Here is a 23,195-nt window from a genome sequence, read left to right on the forward strand (position 1 = left end):
GGTGGGTTTCGGGAACAAGTCAGTTTATTCAGACCCTGTTACAGTGAACATCGGGGAATACTTCCCGTGTCATCGCAAAGATACCCCACTGAGTCAATGATCTTACGGGTTCCTGTTATACAATGGTGACATGTGGATTTCATAAAAATTCATCAGGAACCTACATTTTTCTGTAGTATTCGATCTTTAATTATTTCTCTGTGGTCTCTCACTATCTCACTGACAACCATTTCCTAGTGCTCTCTGTAATTCATTGTCTTCATTTCTGACCCTGGTTTTCTGCCGTGACTCTCCTTATCTGATGATAAACTCTCCTGCCCTGGTCTGCAATCCAACTTCCACCTGTTTACCTTTGATTTAGTGAGCTTCACCTTGCTGACTGAACACATCCACAGTCTAATCACTGCACTGACTGTCATATCATCAGCTCTCAGTGACCTTCTCCCTTGGTCTAATTAATTTTACCATAATTTCCCAGATTGTAAGGAACCTAGTTTAAACATTTTATAAACTTTCCAACGTCTTAGATTCCTGAGATCCCTTCTTCAGATATCACTGCCTGACACTGTGTGATGTGATTGTCACTTGCCACCTGTCAGCCCAGGCCTGTATATTGTCCAAATCTTGCTGCATTTGTGTTGTGGGCTGCTTCATTATCTGAGGAGTGGTAGATGGTGCTGAACATTGTACCGTCATCAGTGACCATACCGACCTCTGACCTTACGATGGACAGAAGGTCATTGATGAAGCAGCTGAGGGTGTTTGGGCTGAGGATTCTGTCCTGGGGAGTTTCTGCAGAGATGTCCTGTGGCTGAGATGATCAGCTCCAAACACCACAACCATCTTCTTTGATTCCCACTGATTACCCCATTATTCCTTCACTTGCTCTATTTATTTTATAATTCATAGTGATGTTATGTCTGTGCACTGCACTGTTGCTGCAAAGCAACACATTTCACATCATATATAACAGAGATAATAAACCCGATTCTGGTTCTGTTTCCACAGATTAGTCAGGCCCAGTGACCTGTCTGATCCGACCTCTCCCAATCGTGTGTGTCAACCCTCCCAACACCCCATAATCTCAGTTCATCCAACAGATCACACACACACACACACACAGCTCTAAACACAACTCCTTCCCTCCACAACGGTGAGATATTACAGAAGGCAGGACCCTCAAGTCTGGCCAGGTTTCCTGCAGGGTGCAATATTTCACTGTCCCTCTGTAAACAAGAGACATTTGACCTGCCAGCCTCAGTGCTGATGTTCCTGTTTCCGGTGATCTCAGTGACATTGCGTCATTCAGCACGGAAACTGCTGCTGGAAGATCATCAGCTCTGTGAGAGACGCTCTTTGGTCCACCCGAAACCTGTTTTCTCCCAGCACAGCGAGATGTCCATCAGGGAATGCTGACAACATTGAAAAGTTGCATCACCTCTGAGACAACCTGAGTGGCAATGGTTTAAACATGACCGACTGGATTGACCAAATGGCACTCAGAATGTAAAACATTATTCACACCGTGTTTAGTATTTTGTATATATTTTTATGACGAACAAAAGGCACATTTGAAGTGCAAAATGCAGCTCAGATACAGGCTGTATCTCATCAACAGTTATCCACACTCTTACACTAATCCTACACTGCAGATCCCGTATTGGTCTCATCGATCACCTCAGTTCTGGAGTGAAAATGTGTCATCCTCAACTCCGGGAGACACTGGAGAAGGTGCATTTCCCAGTGTAAGGAAAGAGTTAATTGTGATTCCTCCTTGCTACTTGCTAAATTAAAATGGAAGTTCAAAGACAAAATGGTGTCAGGTTGGAATGTGGTGATGGCCTGTTTTCCCTCATATTGACCAATGTCTTGTCTCTTTTGAATGCACATCATGAAGATGAAATACCGATGAAGAATGTTTTCCTCCTTACAGACCTGTTGTCTCCTTCATCCTAAATTCTGTGTCTGGGCTGAAGGTTGTCAGAGATAAGATGATTCAGCTGGAACCACCAAGCTACAGAAAAATACTGGGGTGATGATTATGGTTATGTTATGCTTTGATGTAATCTTAAAAGGTATAAAAAGGGCATTTTCTTTGTGTAATGGGAGAGTTTTGTCTGAGGCTAGATCACCACCGGTGTTAATGTTGAGATTTAGACGAGGGGAGAGGGAATAGGGATGGAGAAGTTTGAGAAAAATTGTTGGATCTGTGACACCCTTCTGACATTGCAGAGATCGGCTCAGTGAATGATAAGAATTATTTTGATTCTGTACTGCAACTACTGCAGACTTTTGATTTTTCTATCAGTGTTGCATTTGTGCTGGTTCTAATGAGATGTTTTCTTGTGGCCTTGAACACGTGTGCAACATCTGCTTTATCTATGGATGCGTATGTGAATACCCCGAGCTGAATCAGAAAATAACACAGAATGAATCTTAAATATCATTTTCTTTATACCCCGTGTGGCCAGTAGGTGGCGGCATTGCTCCAGTTATTCGCTCTCACTCTCTGTTTCACCCGGTCGGGACGGAATGTGTCAACTGATGCCAAGTGCACACTCGCCGCTCCCCACTGTCCAGCAGGGGTTGTGGGGAATCTCTGGTATCCCCCCCCACCCACGGTCCTTACCAGGGAGCGAGCATCACAGACTGAGGGGGTCACAAGCGAAACCCTCTGGTTTCCTTGTCTGTGTAAGTCTCGGGAAGACACTGTCCGGTCCCGTCAAACTTGTGAGATTGAGACGGCCCTCCCACCCGAAACCCCGGTTTGTGTGGATGCTGTGTAATTTGCTACCCTGTTAGATATTAGTGCCACGGAGCAGCAGACAGGACACTGCATTCGAACAAAGGAAATTTATTTATGATTATTTAACCTAACTAAAGGGTTAGTAAAGAAAAACAAAAAGAGAAAAAACATTTTAATTAAACAGTCAAATGTTCACAAGTTGGAGCTCAACGTTTCATTATATTCACCAATCCTCAATCGGTCTCGGCACTTGGCTTCATCGAATCACGGTCCCGCACCGGATTGAATCTTACGACCCGTTCTCTCCAGCGTCTTCTCTTCATCTACCGCCGAACAAAAGCCCCAAGCCCAACTTTAGTGTCCCTCACCAGAAAAACCTCCTTCTAGTTCCACCATCCTGACTGGATGACACACATTCCTCATCATCCCTTATCTTGAACAATAACCCAAACAGGCTGAGAGCAGAACAGACTGATCTTACAGAGCTGCTGAATGAAATACCTACAGCAGAACAGTAAAAATGTGACCCAGGGCGTTACACAGGGCACAGAAGTCTGGGAACACAGTGACTCAGCAGCTGTCGAGGGAAAAGTCAGCAACAGCTGACACAGGCATTATATACAGTCAGAGTTTCTTTATCCTCAGCGTGGGAATGTCAAATACTGCAGAGAGTAAATATAAGGTGAGAGAAGAAGGTTTAAAGGAGATTGATGAGGCAAGTTTGTTTTACACAGAGAATGGTCGGTGCCTGAACGTGCTGTCAGTGGAGGTGGAAGAAGCAGATTCAACAACAACATTTCAGTGGCATTTAGACGGACACGTGAACAGACAGGGAATGGAGGGTTGTGGACCGTGTACAAAGGCATTAAGGCATTGGTTTTCCCTACCAGGCCATAATCCAACCAGTCAATGCACCTTCCACCATACATCTATAAATGTTTATCAAGGCTTTTGATAACATGATAGAAACATAGAAAATAGGTGCAGGAGTAGGCCATTCGGCCCTTTGAGCCTGCACGGCCATTCAGTATGATCATGGCTGATCATCCAACTCAGAACCCTACACCAGCCTTCCCTCCATACCCCCGATCCCTTTAGCCACAAGGGCCATATCTAACTCCCTCTTAAATATAGCCAATGAACTGGCCTCAACTGTTTCCTGTGATAGAGAATTCCACAGATTCACCACTCTCTGTGTGAAGAAGTTTTTCCTCATCTCGGTCCTAAAAGGCTTCCCCTTTATCCTCAAACTGTGACCCCTCGTTCTGGACTTCCCCAACATCAGGAACAATCTTCCTACATCTAGCCTGTCCAATCCCTTTAGAATTTTATACATTTCAATAAGATCCCCCCTCAATCTTCTAAATTCCAACAAATATAAACCTAGTTGATCCAGTCTTTCATCATATGAAAGTCCTGCCATCCTAGGAATCAATCTGGTGAACCTTCTTTGTACTCCCTCTATGGCAAGGATGTCTTTCCTCAGATTAGGGGACCAAAACTGCACACAATACTCCAGGTGTGGTCTCACCAAGGCCTTGTACAACTGCAGTAGTACCTCCCTGCTCCTGTACTCGAATCCTCTTGCTATAAATGCCAGCATACCTTTCGCCTTTTTCACCACCTGCTGTACCTGCATGCCCACTTTCAATGACTGGTGTATAATGACACCCAGGTCTCGTTGCACCTCCCCTTTTCCTACTCGGCCACCATTCAGGTAATAATGGTTCATCATTCAGATGATGAATCTCCAGACTCCTGAGGAAGTATTGGTGCTGCAATTCTTTCTTTGCAGTTAGATTTATATGACAGGACAGGGTCCAGGACAGATTCTCTGAGAATTTAAACTTACTGGCCCTCTCCCTCTCTGATCTTCCAATGAAGATGGACCTCTGGTTTCCCTCTCCTGAAGTTTACAATCAGAAGTCTACAAATATTGAGAACATGAGATGATAGTACTTTTCCAATGTTCTATAGATTAAGGATCAGTTCCTGTGGATTGGAGGGTGGCTAATGTTGTTCTTCTCTTCAAGAAGGGAGGAAGAGAGAAAACAGGGAATTATAAACCGGTTAGCCTGACGTCGGTGGTGGGAAAGATGCTGGAGTCAATTATAAAAGATGAAATTACGACACATCTGGATAGCAGTAACAGGATCGGTCTGAGTCAGCATGGATTTACGAAGGGGAAATCGTGCTTGACTAATCTTCTGGAATTTTTTGAGGATGTAACTTTGAAAATGGACAAGGGAGAGCCAGTGGATGCAGTGTACCTGGACTTTCAGAAAGCCTTTGATAAAGTCCCACATAGGAGATTAGTGGGCAAAATTAGGGCACATGCTATTGGGGACAGAGTACTGACATGGATTGAAAATTGGCTGGCAGACAGAAAACAAAGAGTAGCGATTAACGGGTCCCTTTTGGAATGGCAGGCAGTGACTAGTGGGGTACCGCGGGGTGCAGTGCTGGGACCGCAGCTGTTTACAATATATATTAATGATTTAGCTGAGGAAATTAAAGGTAACATTAGCAAATTTGCTGATGACACAAAGCTGGTTGGCAGTGTGAAATGTGAGGAGGATGTTATGAGAATGCGGGGTGACTTGGACAACCTGTGTGAGTGAGCAGATGCAGTTTAATGTGGATAAATGTGAGGTTATCCACTTTGGTGGTAAGAACAAGAAGACAGATTATTATCTAAATTGAGTCGTTAAGAAAAGGGGAAGTACAACGAGATCTGGGTGTTCTTGTACATCAGTCACTGAAAGCAAGCATGCAAGTACAGCAGGCAGTGAAGAAAGCTAATGGTATGCTGGCCTTCATAACAAGGGGAATTAAGTATAAGAGCAAAGAGGTCCTTCTGCAGTTGTACAGGTCCCTGGAGTACTGTGTGCAGTTTTGGTCTCCAAATTTGAGGAAGGACATTCTTGCTATTGAGGGAGTGCAGCGTAGGTTCACAAGGTTAATTCCCGGGATGGCGGGACTGTCATATGTCGAAAGATTGGAGCAACTGGGCTTGGATACTCTGGAATTTAGAAGGCTGAGAGGGGATCTTATTGAAACATAAGATTATTAAGGAATTGGACACGCTGGAGGCAGGAAGCATGTTCCTGCTGATGGGTGATTCCAGAACCCTGCTGATGGGTGATTCCAGAACCAGAGGCCACAGTTTAAGAATAAGGGGTAGGCCATTTAGAATGGAGCTGAGGAAAAACTTTTTCACCCAGAGAGTGGTGGATATGTGGAATGCTCTGCCCCAGAAGGCTGTGGAGGCCAAGTCTCTGGATGCTTTCAAGAAAGAGATCGATAGAGCTCTTAAAGATAGCGGAATCAAAGGTTATGGGGATAAGGCAGGTACTGGATATTGATTGTGGATGATCAGCCATGATCACAGTGAATGGCAGTGCTGGCTCGAAGGGCCGAATGGCCTACTCCTGCACCTATTGTCTATTGCCCCCGCCCCCTTCACTGCAGAAAGGGATCTTGATGATTGTAGGGATGACTTTCAGTGGACTGAAAAGTTTGAGCATTTAGATATCAAGGCAGAGGATGTGCTGGTGCTTTTGGAAAGCATCAAGTTGGATAAGTCTCCGGAACCGGACAGGATCTACCTTAGGCTGCTGTGGGAATTGAGGGAGGAGTTTGCCGAGCCTCCGGCAATGATCTTTGCATCATCAATGAGAACGGGAGAGGTTCCGGAGGATTGGAGGGCTGTGGATGTTGTCCCCTTATTCAGTAAAGGAAGTAGAGATAGCCCAGGAAATTATAGACCAGTGAGTCTTACTTCAGTGGTTGGTAAGTTGATGGAGAAGATCCTGAGAGGCAGGATTTATTAACATTTGGAGAGGCATAATATGATTAGAAATAGTCAGCATGGCTTTGTCAAAGGCAGGTCATGCCTCACGAGCCTGATTGAATTTTTTGAGAATGTGACTAAACACATTGATGAAGGTAGAGCCATAGACGTAGTGTATATGGATTTTATCAAGGCATTTGATAAGGTACCCTATGCAAGGCTTATTGAGAAAGTAAGGAGGTATGGGATCCAAGGGGACACTTGCCCACAGAAGACAAAGAGTGTTTGTAGACGGGTCATATTCTGCATGGAGATCGGTGACCAGTGATGTGCCTCAGGGATTTGTTCTGCGTCCCCTTATTCTTCATGATTTTTATCAATGACCTGGATGAGGAAGTGGAGGGATGGGTTAGTAAATTTGCTGATGACACAAAGCTTGGGGGTGTTGTGGATAGTGTGGAGGGATGTCAGAAGTTACAGCAGGACATTCATAGGATGCAAAACTGGGCTGAGAAGTGGCAGATGGTGTTCAACCCAGTTAAGTGTGAGGTGGTTCATTTTGGTAGGGCAAATATGATCGCAGAATGCACAGCATTAATGGTAATACTCTTGGCAGTGTGGAGGATCACAGTCATCTTGGGGTCCCAGTCCATAGGACACTCAAAGCCTCTGCGCAGTTTGACTCCGTGGTTAAGAAGGCATACAGTGCATTGACCTTCATCAATTGTGGGAATGAGTTTAAGAGCCAAGAGGTAATGTTACAGCAAGATAGGACCCTGGTCAGACCCCACTTGGAGTACTGTGCTCAGTTCTGGTCGCCTCACTACAGGAATGATGCAGGAACCATAGAAAGGGTGCAGAGGAGATGTACAAGGTTGTTGCAAGGAGTGAATTTGACCTTTTCTCCTTGGAGCGACGGACGTTTGAGAGGTGATCTGATAGAGGTGTACAAGATGATGAGAGGCATTGATCGTATGGATGATCAGAGGCTTTTTTCCAGGGCTTCAATGGCCAGCATGACAGGGCATATTTTTAAGGTGCTTGGAAGTAGGTACAGAGGAGATGTCAGTGGTAATTTTTTTGTAAGTGCATTGAATGGTGAGTGTCAAGGCGGAAACAATAGGGTCTTTTACGAGACTCCTGGAAAAGTACATGGAGCTTAGAGAAATAGAGGGCTCTAGGTAATTTCTGAGGTAAGGACATGTTCGCCAAAGCTTTGTGGGCTGAAGGGCCTGTATTGTGCTGTATGTTTCCAGCAGATGCTTATTCTTGTATTCAAACATTCCTTCAACTTTGACACTCTTCATTTAATATAGAACTCAAACAGTGAACAGATAATAGACGTACTCAGTGATGAATTTAAAGGGGGTAGGTGTTGCAACATCTCGAGCTTTGCACCTAGCCCATGTACTAAGCTGAAGGAAAATCCCACTGGGCCAGCCACACAATCCTTGTTTAGGTGATTCATGTCCCAACTTATCGTTGGAGTGAGTTTGACTGAAGGAGAGGAGAAAAGGCACGGGAAGACTCGGGGGTGGGGGGTCTGAAAGAAATCCACACTGGGATCAGTGTGTGAAGACCTCTGACCCTTCACTCTGGTGGGGGGGGCATTTCTGTTCGCAGTGAGATTCACCGAGCTGGAGACTGAGTGAGTGGAAAGGACTGAGGTTGACGCTCACATGGAGGAGGGGTGAGAGAGGGAAGGGGTAGCGCTGAGGCCAATTGGCCAGTGATGGGAAGGAGAGGTCTCTGCGGGAGAGTGCCAAGTAGCAAGCAGGGCCCAGTAAATGGAGGGGTGTGGAAGTGTTGGAGGTGAGATGTCTGAGGAAGGGTAGACTGAGGGGAAGCAGCAGGGGAAATCCCAAAGGACAGGAAACACAAGGATAAGGAGGATCAACGGTGAGAGAGTTCCAGGTGAGGCTGGGTGGAAGTGAAGAAGAGGCAGTGGAGAAAGGTAAATGGCCGAGCCCTCTGTGTGTATTTGTGTGTGGTGGAGACAGAGAGAGAGTCTGAGACTTGCTCCAGGCTCCCCAGGTAGATGCAGGGATGATGTTTCTGGTAATGGGGTTGTCAGGATGAGGAGACACAGTGAGGGGGACGACCATTCAGAGGTGAATAAATGTATTTACCCAGCTCATAATCTAGCAGGGCTCTGCACACTTACACATCAACTACGTTGAAGAGAGATGTGGATAGAGTTTTGGATACAAAGTGAATCAGTAGAAATAGCATTAGTACAGGGAAATGGTATTGATCATGTCTAATGGGAGAGCAGGTGTGCGGGGCTGAATGGCCTCCTTGCTTCTGTTTCTGATGTTCTTCAGAGCAGGGTACAGACTGACCAGAGGGAGGATAGAAGGGTCTGGGGAATAAATAGAGGTGTAAAGCAGGAGGGTGAAAAGGTCATTAAATATCAGTTATTTGAATTGTCAGGAAAATGTCTTTGACACTGAAATGTGCGATCTTGATGCAGCAGAAGATTGTGAGGAGTTGGATACACTGGGATTACTCAAGCATGGAGGCAGGAAAACTTCCTGACTTCACCCCTGTACAGCCCTGCTCTGATGTGAGGTCTCATTCTTCCTAATTGGACTGATGGAGGTAGACAGCACGCACACCGGCCCTTCAGCATAACATGTCCCTGACAAGCAAGGTGGCTTCCTCAGCATGTCCCATTGATGGCATTTGGCCAGCATTCCTCTAAACATTTTCAATCAATAACTTGTCTAAATGTCTTAAAAATGTTTCAGTTCAATCAGCATCTACCATTTCCTCTGGCAGCTCATCCCATTTACCGACCACTGACTGTGTGGAAAATTTGCTGCTCAGGTCTCCTGCTGATCTTTACCCTCTGAGCTTAAATCGATATCCTCTAGTTTTAGACTTTCCTCCCCTGCGGAAAGACTGTGATCATCAACCTCATCACTGCCCTGCAGGATTTCATAAAGCACAATAATGTCAACCCTCAGCCTCATTTGCTTCAGGGAAAACAGTCCAGGTCGATCCAGATTCTCCTGAAGCCCTTGAGCCCCGGTAACATTCCTGTGAATCTTGTCTGCACACATTCCAGCTGAATGTCATCCTTTCTGCAGCTCGGTGACCAGAACTGCACCCAATAGACCATCAGACCATCAGACACAGGAGCAGATTAGGCCATCTGGCCCATCGAGTCTGCTCTGCCATTCAATCGTGGCTGATCCTTTTTTCAATCCTCCTGAACCCCAGAGTCCCACCTTCTCCCCATATCCCTTGATGCCAAGAACCTATCAATCTCTTCCTCAAATACACCCAATGACCTGGCCTCCACAGCTGCCTGTGGCAACAAATTCCACAAATTCACCTCCCTCTGGGAAAAGACATTTCTCCGCATCTCTGTATCCAAAGGCTGCCCTCCATCCTGAGGCTGTGCCCTCTTGTCCTAGACTCTCCCACCATGGGAAACATCATTTCCAAATCTACTCTGTCTCAGCCTTTCAACATTCGTAAAGTTTCACTGAAATCCCCCCTCATCTTTCTGAATTCCAGTGAGTACAGTCCCAGGGCCATCAAACGTTCCTCGTGAGATAACCCTTTCATTCCTGGAATCACCATTGTGAACCTCATCAGGACCCTCTCCAATGCCAGCACATCTTTTCGTAGATGAGGGCCCAAACCTGTTAACAATTCTCAAGGCGAGGCCTCACCACTGCTTCATAAAGCCTCAGCATCACATCCTTGCTCTTGTATTCTAGATCTCTTGAAATGAATGCTAACATGGCATTTGCCTTCCTCACCACTGACTCGACCTGCAAGTAAACCTTTTGGGATTTCTGCACCAGGACTCCCAAGTCCCTTTGCACCTAAGATTTTTGGATTTTCTCCCCATTTAGAAAATAGTCCATACATTTATTTCTACTACCAAAGTGCATGACCACACATTTTCCAACATTGTATTTCATTTGCCACTAATCTGTCTAAGTCCTTCTGCACCCCTCCTGTTTCCTCAACACAACCTGCTCCTCCACCAAACTTTGTACCATCTGCAAACTTGGCAACAAAACCATCTATTCTATCATCTACGTCATTTGTATTCAGCATAAAAAGAAGTGGTCCCAACACAGAACATGTGGAACAACACTAGTCACTGGCAGCCAACCAGAAAAGGGTCCTTTTATTCCCACTCACTGCTTCCTACCAATCAGCCAATGCTCTAACCATGTTAGTAACTTTCCTGTATTACCATGGGCTCTTAACTTGGTAAGCAACCTCATGTGTGGTTCATTGCCAAAGGCCTTCTGAAAATCCAAATATATAACATCCACTGCATCAACTTTGTCTATCCTACTTGTAATCTCCTCAAAGTATTCCATCAAGTTTGTCAGGCAAGATTTTCCCTTGAGGAAACCATGTTGACTTTGACCTATCTTGTCCTGTGTCACCAAGTACTCCATCACCTCATCCTCAACAATTAACTCTACCATCTTCCCAACCACTGAGGTCAGGCTAATTGGTCTATAGCTTCCTTTCTGCTGCCTTCCTCCTTTCTTAAAGAGTGAAGTGACATTTGCAATTTTTCAGTCCTCTGACACCATACCAGAGTGCAATCATTTCTGCAAGGTCATGTCTAATGCCACCACAATATCTAATGCTACCTCTTTCAGAACCCTAGGGTGCAGTTCATCTGGTCTGGGTGATTTATGTACCTTTAGCTCTTTAAGCTTTTTGAGCACCTTCTCTTTTGTAACAGTAACTGCACCCACTTCTCTTCCATCACACACTACAACATCAGGCATACTGCTAGTGTCTTCATCAGCCATCTCCTTGTCCCCACTTATTATTTCTCCTGCCTCATTTTCTAGTGGTCCAATATCTACTCTTATTTCTCTTTTATTTTTCACATACTTGAAAAAAACGTTCACTATCCACTTTCATGTTTGCTTTCATAAGTCGAGGAATAGAGTTTAAGAGTCGCGATGTAATGATGCAGCTCTATAAAACTCTGGTTAGGCCACACTTGGAGTATTGTGTCCAGTTCTGGTTGCCTCACTATAGGAAGGATGTGAAAGCATTGGAAAGGGTACAGAGGAGATTTACCAGGATGCTACCTGGTTTAGAGAGTATGCATTATGATCACAGATTAAGGGAGCTAGGGCTTTACTCTTTGGAGAGAAGAAGGATGAGAGGAGACATGATAGAGGTGTACAAGATAATAAGAGGAATAGATAGAGTGGATAGCCAGCGCCTCTTCCCCAGGGCACCACTGCTCAATACAAGAGGACATGGCTTTAAGGTAAGGGGTGGGAAGTTCAAGGGGGATATTAGAGGAAGGTTTTTTACTCAGAGAGTGGTTGGTGCGTGGAATGCACTGCCTGAGTCAGTGGTGGAGGCAGATACACTAGTGAAGTGTAAGACACTACTAGACATGTATATGGAGGAATTTAAGGTGGGGGCTTATATGGGAGGGAGGGTTTGAGGGTCAGCACAACATTGTGGACTGAAGGGCCTGTACTGTGCTGTACTTTTCTATGTTCTATGTTCTATATTATTTGCCAGCTTGCTTTCATATTTCATCTTTTCCCTTCTGATGATTTTTTTTAGGAGCTCTCTGTAGGTTTTTAAAAACTTCCCAGTCCTCTACCTTTCCACTAATTTTTGCATTGTTGTATGCCCTTTCTTTTGCTGTTACAATAGCTTTTACTTCCCTTGTCAGCCACTGTTATACTATTTTACCATTTGAGTATTTCTTCATTTTTGCAACTTCCTCATTTCCCCAGAAATGCAACCATTGCAGCTCTGCTGACATCCCTGCCAGCAGCTCCTTCCAATTTACTTTGGCCAACTTCTCTCTCATACTACTGTAATTTCCCTTACTCCACTGAAATACTGCTACATCAAATTTTACTTTCCCCTATCAGATTTCAAGTTGAACTCAATCATATTGTGATCACTGGTTCCTGACGGTTCTTTCACCGTAAGCTCCTTGAATGACTCCGGTTCATGACACAGCACCTAATCCAGTATAGCTGATCCCCCAGTAGACTCAGCGACAGTCTGCTCTGAAAAGCCATCTCTTAGGCATTCAACAAACACACTCTCTTGAGATCTATTACCAACATGATTTTCCCAATCCCCCGCATGTTAAAATCTCCCATGACAAACGTAACATTGCCCCTTTGATACGCTTTCCCTATTTCCTGCTGTACCGTGTTCCACCTGCTAGCCATTGTTGAGAGGCCATCAACGTCCTTTCACCCTTGCAGCTTCTTAACTCAGCCCACAAGGATTCAACGCCTTCCGATCGCATGTCACATGTTTCTACTGATTTGATGCTATTCTTTACCAGTGGAGCCACACCACCCCCTCTGCCTACCTTCCGATCCCTCCGATACAACGTAAAAACATAGAAAACATATGGCACAATACAGGCCCTTCGGCCCACAAAGCTGTACCGAACATGTCCTTACCATCGAACTACCTGGGATTTACCCACAGCCCTCTATTCTTCGAAGCTTCATGTAGCCATCCAGGAGTCTCTTTAAATACCCTATCATTTCCACCTCCACCACCGCCGCCGGCAGCTCATTCCATCCACTCACCGCTCTCTGCGTAAAAAACTTACCACTGACATCTCCTCTGTACCTACTTCCAAGCACCTTAAAACTATGCCCTCTCGTGCTCACCATTTCAGCCCTGGGGAAAAGCCTCTGGCTATCCACACGATCAATGCCGCTCATGATCTTGTACACCTCTATCAAGTTACCTGTCATCCTCTGTCCTCCAAGGAGAAAAGGCTGAGTTCACTCAACCTAGTCTCATAAGGCAGCGGTCCCCAACCACCGGGCCGTGAGGAAACGATACGAGTCAACTGCGCCTTTCCTCATTCCCTGTCACGCACTTGTGAGGGGATCCAGGAGTGCCCCTATTAACTGTTTGAAGAGAGACAGAGAGAGACATTCATCATTGATGGGTTGCTTGGAAAGGAGAGAGAGAGACGAAGATTAACGGTTGGACTGTCACTTTAAGGCATTGGAAGTAACTTTGGATTTCTGCTGAGTTTGGAGGTGGAGACAGCACCGAGCAGCTCGAAGGTTGCTATGGTGACCAAAGGCAGGTTGTTGATATTACTTTCAAGGACATTTCGCCTGCTTGTGCATTTCTGAGCCCGGCTAGCTCAGTCGGTAGAGCATGGGACTCTTTGAATGACAGGTGATGCTCAGCACAGAGAAATAAATGGGCGGTCAGCTGATAGAGACCTCAGACACATGATCTGGACACTGAATGAGCATTGTTGTGCCTGCAGAGAAAGTGGGTTTTGGAGGATCGATCAGGCGGATCGATCCAAATTGCTATTCCAGCGGTGAAGAAGGGGTTGACTGGTGGGGAGTTGTCTATGTGCCCACCCTTGCCGGGGTGATAGCTCCACCACAGGAAAACCGGTCCCCCTGGTTAAAGTCGCAGTCGGTGACTTGTAAAGGATTTCGGAGGACGACGAGGAGATCGACGGCATCAGCTCACCTGAAGACTCAGCTCACTCTCTCTCCCCATCGTTATTCAACTAAATACCACAAACTGAACTGAACTTTACTCAACATCGTAAAACTGTATCTTTTTACCCCTAGACATAAAGAAGCTTGGTTTTCATTCATATATATTCCACGCTTACTTTTATATATGATCATTGCTAACCCGTTTGATTTATCTACATTTATATCACTGTATTGCGTAGTTACTAATAAATATTAGTAGTTTATAGCAATACTGGACTCCAAAGTGTTTTCCATCTCTGCTGGTTCTTTATTCCCATCACAGGGTACGTGACACACTGTTGAACTTGAACAATGGGTTGCCAACTGTCCCGTATTTGCCGGGACATCCCGTATATTGGGCTTAATTGGTTTGTCCCATACGAGACCACCCTTGTCCCGTATTTCCCCCGCTAAGGTAGAGCGTTCCTATGAAACCTTTCGTGCCGAAATGGCGTGAAGCGAAGAAGCAATTACCACTAACTTATATGGGAAAATTTTTTGAGCATTCCCAGACCCAAAAAATAACCTAACAAATCATACCAAGTAACACATAAAACCAAAAATAAGTAACACTAACCTATAGTGAAAGCATAAATGATATGATAAATACACAGCTTATATAAAGTAGAAATAATGTATGTACAGTATAGTCAGGAAGATGAAGGCAAAACCGATTTGTGGTGGAAAAATTAGCAGGTACACAGCGTCACATATGCGCACGTCACACATGCGCACACAGGTGCCTGTGCAAGGCTTCATAGTCATGGTAGTCTTTTCCTGGGGTAAAGTGTCCCGGGATTTGACTGCTACCTTTGTCCGTTATTTGGGAGTGAGAAAGTTGGCAACCCTAACTGTAAAAGACATGTTGAGGTGAGTTTAACCCTACTTGAACACCGCCCCCCCCCCCGCCACAGCGGCCAGTCCGCAAGAATATTGTCAATATTAAACCAGTCCGCGGTGCAAAAAACGTTGGGGACCCCTGGTCATAAGGAATGCTTCCCAATCCAGGCAACATCCTTCTAAATCTCCTCTGCACCCTTTCTATGGTTTCCAAGTCTTTCCAAAGGTGAGGTGACCAGAATTGAGCACAGTACTCCAGGTGGGGTCTGACCAGGGTCCTATATAGCTGCAACATTACCTCTCGGCTCTTAACCTCAATTCCACGATTGATGAAGGCCAATGCACCGTATGCTTTCTTAACCACAGAGTCAATCTGCATAGCAGCTATGGACTCGGACCTCAAGATCCCTCTGATCCTCCACACTGCCAAGAGTCTTACCATTAATACTATATTCTGCCATCATATTTGACCTACCAAAATGAACCATCTCACACTTATCTGGGTTGAACTCCATCTGCCACTTCTCAGCCCAGTTTTACATCCTATTAATGTTCCGTTGTAACCTCTGACATCCCTTCACCCTACCAACAATGCACCCAACCTTTGTGTCATCAGCAAATTTACTAACCCATCCTTCCACTTCCTCATCCAGGTCATTTATAAAAATCACAAAGAGTAGTGTTCCCAGAACAGATCCCTGAGGCACACAACTGGTTACCGGACTCCATGCAGAATATGACCCATCTACAACCACTCTTGGCCTTCTGTGGGCAAGCCAGTTCTGGATCCACAAAGCAATGTCCCCTTGGATCCCAAGCCTCCTTACTTTCTCAATAAGACTTGCATGGGGTACCTTATCAAATGCCATATGCACTACATCTACGGCTCTACCTTCATCAATGTGCTTAGCCACATCCTCAAAAAATTCAATCAGGCTCATCAGGCACAACCTGCCTTTGACAAAGCCATGCTGACTATTCCTAATCATATTATGCCTCTCCAAATGTTTGTATCCTCTCAGGATCTTCTCCATCAACTTACCAATCACTGACGTAAGACTCACTGGCCTGTAATTTCCTGGGCTATCCCTACTCCCTTTCTTGAAATAAGTAACAACATCCGCAACCTTTCAATCCTCCGGAACCTTTCCCATCCTCATTGATGATGCAAATATCATTGACAGAGGCTCAGCAATCTCCTTCCTCACTTCCACAGTAGCCTGGGGTACATCCCGTCCGGTCCCGGTGAGTTATCCAACTTGATACTTTCCAAAAGCTCCAGCACATCCTCTTTCTTAATATCTACATTCTCAAGCTTTTGAGTCCACTGCAAGTCATCCCTACAATCATCAAAACCCTTTTCCGTATTGAATACTGAAGTAAAGTATTCATTAAGTACCTCCGCAATGTCCTCTGGTTCCATACACACTTTTCCACTGCCACACTTCATTGGTCCGATTCGCTCACGTCTTATCCTCTTGCTCTTCACATACTTGTAGAATGCCTTGGGTTTTCCTTAACCCTGTCCACCAAGACCTTCTCATGGCCCCTACTGGCTCTCCTAATTTCATTCTTAAGCTCCTTCTTGCTAGCCTCATAATCTTCTAGATTCGTATCAGTACCTAGTTCTTTGAACCTTTCATACGCTCTTCTTTTCTTCTTGACCAGATTTACAACAGCCTGTGTGCACCATGGACCTTCTACCCAACCATCATTTCTCTGTCTCATTGGAATATTCCGACTCAAAACCCCACGCAAATATCCCCAGAACATTTGCCACCTTTCTTTGGTACATTTCCCTGAGAACATGTTTCCAATTTATGCTTCCAAGTTCCTGCCAAATATCCTCATAGTTCCCCTTATTCCAATGAACCATTTCTCTAACTTGTCTATTTCTAACCTTCTCCAATGCTATGGTAAAGGAGAGAGAATTGTGATCACTATCTCCAAAATGCTCTCCCACTGAAAGACCTGACACCTGACCAGGTTCATTTCCCAATACCAGATCAAGTACAGCCTCTCCTCTTGTAAGCTTATCTGCATATAATGTCAAGAAACCTTCCTGAACACACCTAACAAACTCCACCCCATCTAAACCCCTCACTCTAGGGAGATGCCAATCAATATTTGGGAAATTAAAATCTCCCACCAACCCTGTTATTATTACTCCTTTCCAGAATCTCTCTCCCAATCTGCTCCTCAATGTCATGTTACTATTGGGTGGTATATAAAAAACACCTAGTACAGTTAGTCACCCCTTCCTATTCCTAACTTGCACCCATTGACGCTCCGTAGACAACCCCTCCATGACTTCCTCCTTTTCTGCAGCCGTGACACTATCTCTGATCAACAGTGCCACGCCCCCACCTCTTTTGCCTTCCTTCCTATCCTTTCAGAGACATCTAAAGCCTGGCACTTGAAGTAGCCATTCTTGCCCCTGCACATCCAAGTCTCTGTAATGGCCACAACAGCATAGCTCCAAGTGCTAAAATAGACACATCTCAAACCATCGGACTGAGCGTATCCCTTCTCTATCACCTGCCTATCCCTCTTTTCGCACTGTCTCCAAACTTTCTCTATTTGTGAGCCAACCTCCCTTTCCTCCTTCACTTCAGTTCAGTTCCCAACCCCCAGCAATTCTAGTTTGAACTCTCCCCAATAGCCTTAGCAAACCTTCCCGCCATGATATTGGTCCCTCTCGGATTCAACTGCACCTGTCCTTTTGTACAGGTCACACACGCCCCAGAATAGGTCCCAATGATCCAGAATCTTAATCCCTGCCCCTTGCTCCAATCCCTCAGCCACGCATTTATCCTCCACCTCATTCTATTCCTATACTCACTGTCACGTGGCACAGGCAGTAATCACGACATTACTACTTTTGAGGTCCTGCTTCTCAACTTCTTCCCTAACTCCCTGTAGTCTTTTTTTCAGACATCTTCCCTTTTCCTACCCATGTCACTGGTACCAATATGTAACACGTCCTCTGGCTGTTCTCCTTCCCACTTCAGGATGTTGTGGATGCGATCTGAAACATCCCGGACCCTGGCTCCTGGGAGGCAAACTACCATCCGCTTTTCTTTCCTGCATCAACAGAATCGCCTATCAGACCTCCTTACTATAGAGTCCCCAATCACTGCTGCCATCCTCTTCCTTTCCCTACCCTTCTGAGCAACAGGGCCAGACTCTGTGCCAGAGGTGCGACACTGTTGCTTCCCCAAGGTAGCTCATCCTCACCACTCAGCCCCCCCCCCCCCCCCACCAACAGTACTCAAGCAGGAATACTTATTGTTCAGGGGACAACCACTGGGGTACTCTCTAGTATCAGCTTCTTGGCCTCTCCTCTCCTGACTGTTACCCACTTCTCTGTCTCCTGTGGTCCCGGGGTTACTACCTGCCTATAGCTCCTCTCTATCACCTCCTCACTCTCTCTGACCAGACGAAGGTCATCAAGCTGCAGCTCCAGTTCCCTGACGCGGTCTCCAAGGAACTGCAGCTCGACATACCTGGTGCAGATATGGCTGTCCGGGAGGCCGGGAGTCTCCAGGACCTCCCACATCTGACACCAAGCACAGAAAACTGGCCTCACACACATACTCCCTGTCTTTATTTTAAACAGATAACCTACCTGGTCTCAACCCTTTATCACCAAAGCGCCATTGAGCCAAAGCCTTCCTACTCTGTTTCCCACTACTCTGTCGCCTGCTCCTCTGATGCCAGCTCTGTAAATCTGTCTTCCTTTTAAACTCTTCCCGCTTGTTACGTACCCCGTAACGGGTTAAAAGAACCAGCAGAAATGGAATACACCTGAAGTCTGGTTTTGCTGTTAACTAATTCGATTTTATTAGTAACTACATAATAAAGTAACATAAAACTAGATAATCAAATAGGTTAGCAGAGATTATGCATATAGATAGGTGTGTAAATATAGAACCAAACTTCTTCAAACTTAAGTGGTAATTGATACAGTCTTACGATGGGAGGTAAGCAAAGTCAGTTCACTTCGTGAAATTGAGCTGAGTAGAACTGAGGGGAGAGAGAGAGGTGATTTGTTATCCAAGTAAGCTGATGCTGTCAATTCTTCTGGTTGTCCTCTGAAATCCTTTAACGTCACCGAATGTGACCACACTAAAGGTACCATCTTCACGTGGTAAAACTATCAACCCAGGCAAGGGTTAAACACACTGATAGCTTTCCACCGGTCACCCCTTTTCCACACTGCGAGAGTCACTGATCAATTCTCCCGATCGATCCACAAAACCCTCCCATTTGTGGGCACTCAAAGCTCGTCCAGTGTCCGTTTCTTGTGTGTGTCGGTGTGTCCACCAAATCTTCCAAGTTAGCCAAACTTGACCAACTTAAGAGCGCCGTCTACAAGAGATAATCTACCAACCCAGGCAATGGTTAGACGCACTGGTAGACTCCACAGGGTCGCTCTTTCACATTGTGACGGGATCCTGAAATACCCCCATTAACTGTGCTTTCGAAAAGAGAGAGAGAGTCATTTACCACCGACATTTTGTTTAGAAAGAGAGAGAGAGAGATGAAGACTAACTGTTGGACTGTCACTTTAAGGAACGAGAAAGAACTGGTTAACTTTTGAACTTCTGCTGAAGAGAGACAGCACTGAGCTGCTCGCAAGTTGCTATGGTGACCGAAGGTGACGTTATTTAATGGACACTCGATGTTATGATTTTTGGCAGGTTGTTGATACTGTTTCAAGGACCTTTGCCTGCTTGCATTTCTTCACAGACAGAGGAAGGAGGAGTTATGTGAGTGACAGTTGATGCTCAGCACGGGATGATAAAATAGGAGGTCAGGTGACAGACCTCAGGCACAGGTTCTGGACACTGAATGAGCATTGTTGTGCCCGTAGAATAAGTGGGTTTTGGAGGATCGATCAGGTGGATCGATCCATCGTTCTTGCAGTGGAAGGAAGGAAAAGGGGTTGACTGGTGGGGAGTTGTCTATATGTCCACCCTCGCCTGGGGGACAGCTCCACCACAGAAAACCGGTCCCCTTTGTTAAAGTCACAGACGGTGACTTTTAAAGGAGTTCGAAGAACAATGAGAAGATTGACGGCATCAGCCGACCTGAAGACTCAAATCTCTCTCTCTCTCTCTCGATCACTACTCAACTAAATACCACGAACTGAACTGAACTTTGCTCATCATCGTAAGACTGTATCTTTTTACCCCTAGACTTAAAGAAGCTTGGTTTTTCATACATATATTTCCACACTTACTGATTTACTTACTAATATATATAATCATTGCTAACCTGTTTGATTTATCTACATTTATATTACTGTATTGCGTAGTTACTAATAAATATTATTAGTTAATAGCAATATTGGACTCCAAAGTGTTTTCCATCTCTGCTGGCTCTTTATTCCCGTCACGGGGTTCGTGACAATGCACTAACAATCACAGATCGATTCCTTTTACTCGATCCTCATTCCCACACTTGTGGGCATCTAAAAGTGCAGTGGTAATTTCGCCACACCTTCGTGCGTCTGTGTCTCCTTCGAAACAAGCAACCGCACTGGTTTAAATACCGTTGTGCTGAACACCAGCTATCTGTCATGTAGCGCCCCCCCCCCTTCTATCACCATAGCAACTTACGAGCTGCTCGGTGCCCCTCTCTCTCCCTCTCTCACAATCAGCAGCACACTGTCTCTTTTTTTTAAAGGCACAGCCCATAATGAATAATCGTTAGGATTTCGTCACACGCTGTTCTCATTGCCCGACCTCCATCGCTTGCGCAGCCGTGCCCCATTCAAACTGTCGAAGAAATAACCGTCACCTTCTCAACTCAGCTTGCTTTCAACCTGTAACCTTGGACATTCAACCCCCAACTACAACCATCCTTCAACCATGATTCAGTGATATCCACATTATACCTCGCAATCTGTAACAGTGCAACAAGATCATCCACCTTATTTCTTATGTTCCATGGATTTAGATACAATATCGAGAGAACCGTATTTGCTACCCTTTCTGATTCTGCATCCCTAATGTTCTGATACTCAGCCTGTTGGCTGCAACTAAGCCCCATCACCTGAATGCCCTTCCCGACAGACTGACTGCACGCTGTCTTTACATTTTTACCATCCGTCCTATCCTGAGTCCCTTCACTCCAGTTCCCACCCCCCTGGCAAATAAGTTTAAACTCTCCCCAACAGCTCTAACAAACTTGCCCGCGAGAATACTGCCCCCCCCCTCGGGAACAGGTCATACCTCCCCCAAGAGGATCCCAATAGCCACGCATTTATCTGCCAAATCATCCTGTTTCCATCCTCACTAGCGCGTGGCACAGGCAGCAATCCAGAAATTACTACCTGGGCAGTTCTGATTCTCAGCTTTCCACCCAGCTCTCTAAATTTTCTTTTCAGGACCTCTTTGCTTTTCCTTCCTATGTCATTGGTACCAATATGTACCAAGACATCTGGCTGCTCCCCCTCCCTCTCCAAAATGTTGTGGACACGATCTGAGACACCTCTCATCCTGGCACCTGGGAGGCAACATACTATCTGGGTGTCCCGTTCACATCCACAGAAACTCCGGTCTGTTCCCCTCACTATCGAGTCCCCTATCACTCCTGCTCCCTTCCTCTCTCCCTTTCCCTTCTGCACCACGGACCTATGACCAGTGCCTGTAACCCGTTCTCCGTGCAATTCCCTTGGAAGGTCATCCCACACAAAAGTATCCAAAGCGGTATAGTTGTTTTTGAGGGAAATGGCCACAGGGGTGCTCTGCTCTAACTGCCTGTTTCCATTTCTCCTGAGAGTTACGCAGCTACTGGCCTTCTGCACCTTTGGAGTGATTTCTTCCCTGTAACTTTGATCAGTTATCTCGTCACTCGCCCGTACAAGCCGAACATCACCCAGGTTGCTGCTCCAGATCCCTAACACGGTCTTCAAGGAGCTGCAGCCAAATACACTTTACACAGATGTAGTTCCTTGGGAGACTCTAGGTCTCCCAGTTCTCCATCATCTGGCACGAAGAGCACACCACAGCCATTTAAATGATACAGTAACAGAAAAAAAAACACAAAAAGGAAACTTTAACAGACGCTTTACCCAGAGCCGAAGCCTCTTTTGAGCCAAAGCCTGTCTCTTCCACTCTCAGTGCTGGCCTGCTCCCGACAATAGACGCTCCGCTTATCCCTTCTGTACTTTTATTTAGTTCACAGCGCTCTGTTGACGCCGCTGATCGGCCCCGTACAATGGACAAACTCCCACGAAACTCTCATCTATCTTCTCTATACAACTAAAACTCTCATGCTCTGTTTGTGACCTCCAATTAGCGCAAACGGTGCATTACAGCGGCACTATTTTTGGCTAAATCGAGTTAAAATGCGCGAACTTACAGAATGCAGGCAAAGTTCAGGGTTATAAATTCGTATAAAATTGCTCACTCGCCAAAATCAACAGCCCCGCGTTCACCCGAGAGCCGCTCTCAGCCATGATGGGAACCGCGACTCGACACCACGACGCATGCGCACGGCCAACCTCAGAAGCGACTCACAGTGCTCAAAGCAGCGACCCCTACCGGCGCAAAAGGGCAGGGCAGCTCTATTTCCAGCGGTCACTTTCTGCTAATCACCATCAGCATGTGCAGGATTGGGACAGGTCTAACTGAGACCCATCAATAAGAGATAATTAAATCTTATTGTAATGACGTACTTCGAGACATCCGTCAAACCCTTTGCTGCAGTCAAAGGACAGCGGTGACTATATCACGTCCATTTAGGACAGCATCCTGGAGGATTTGGTGTTACTGCTTCGTATCTTCTATACAGCATTAGGGTAAAAAAATATGGTCAACCTAATTCTGCCGCATGGAAAGAGCAGGGAGACAATATGGTCAAGAGATGACGCCAAGAAATTTCGGGAAGCAACAAGGAGACCGAGAGAACAAGAATCGGATGTGGCCAGGGCCGCATGACTCCAGGATCAAAGAGTCAGGACAAAAAAGATGAAAGAAGAAGAGGCAGAGGAGGAGAGGCATGCACGTCTCCAAAATGACAACGACTGGCATAGAAGGAGGAGAAAGGAAGAGACATAGGAGCTGAGAACTGCACCTCTCCAGGATCAGAGACAAACAACAAACAGCAGAAGAGATGAAGAGATGGCGGATGAAAGGACTGCACGTCTCCAGAATGACAATAAGAGGCACAAGGATGGCAGATCAAGAAGAAATGATGCCATCAAAAGTTTTCTTCGTTAAACGAGGCGGAGCTATATTTGCCTTGCTACGCGTTGTTCCTCTTTAATAAACTGAGTTTTTCTTCTTCAATTTCCAAAGCA

At 45.6% G+C, this 23,195-nt stretch overlaps 1 long non-coding RNA gene across 1 annotated transcript; it reads right to left on the reverse strand.

Annotated features, from left to right (window-relative positions):
* Nucleotides 1–2,816: 2,816 nt before the first annotated feature.
* Nucleotides 2,817–22,351, reverse strand: LOC140198295 (uncharacterized). The gene is made up of 3 exons (XR_011886158.1): nucleotides 22,256–22,351; nucleotides 13,279–13,444; nucleotides 2,817–3,069 (listed from the first exon to the last, which is right to left on the reverse strand). It is a non-coding gene; the product is annotated as an uncharacterized lncRNA (long non-coding RNA).
* Nucleotides 22,352–23,195: the final 844 nt, after the last annotated feature.

The sequence above is a fragment of the Mobula birostris genome, chromosome 5 (assembly GCF_030028105.1).
Source record: "Mobula birostris isolate sMobBir1 chromosome 5, sMobBir1.hap1, whole genome shotgun sequence".
Classification (NCBI taxonomy): Eukaryota; Metazoa; Chordata; class Chondrichthyes; order Myliobatiformes; family Myliobatidae; genus Mobula; species Mobula birostris.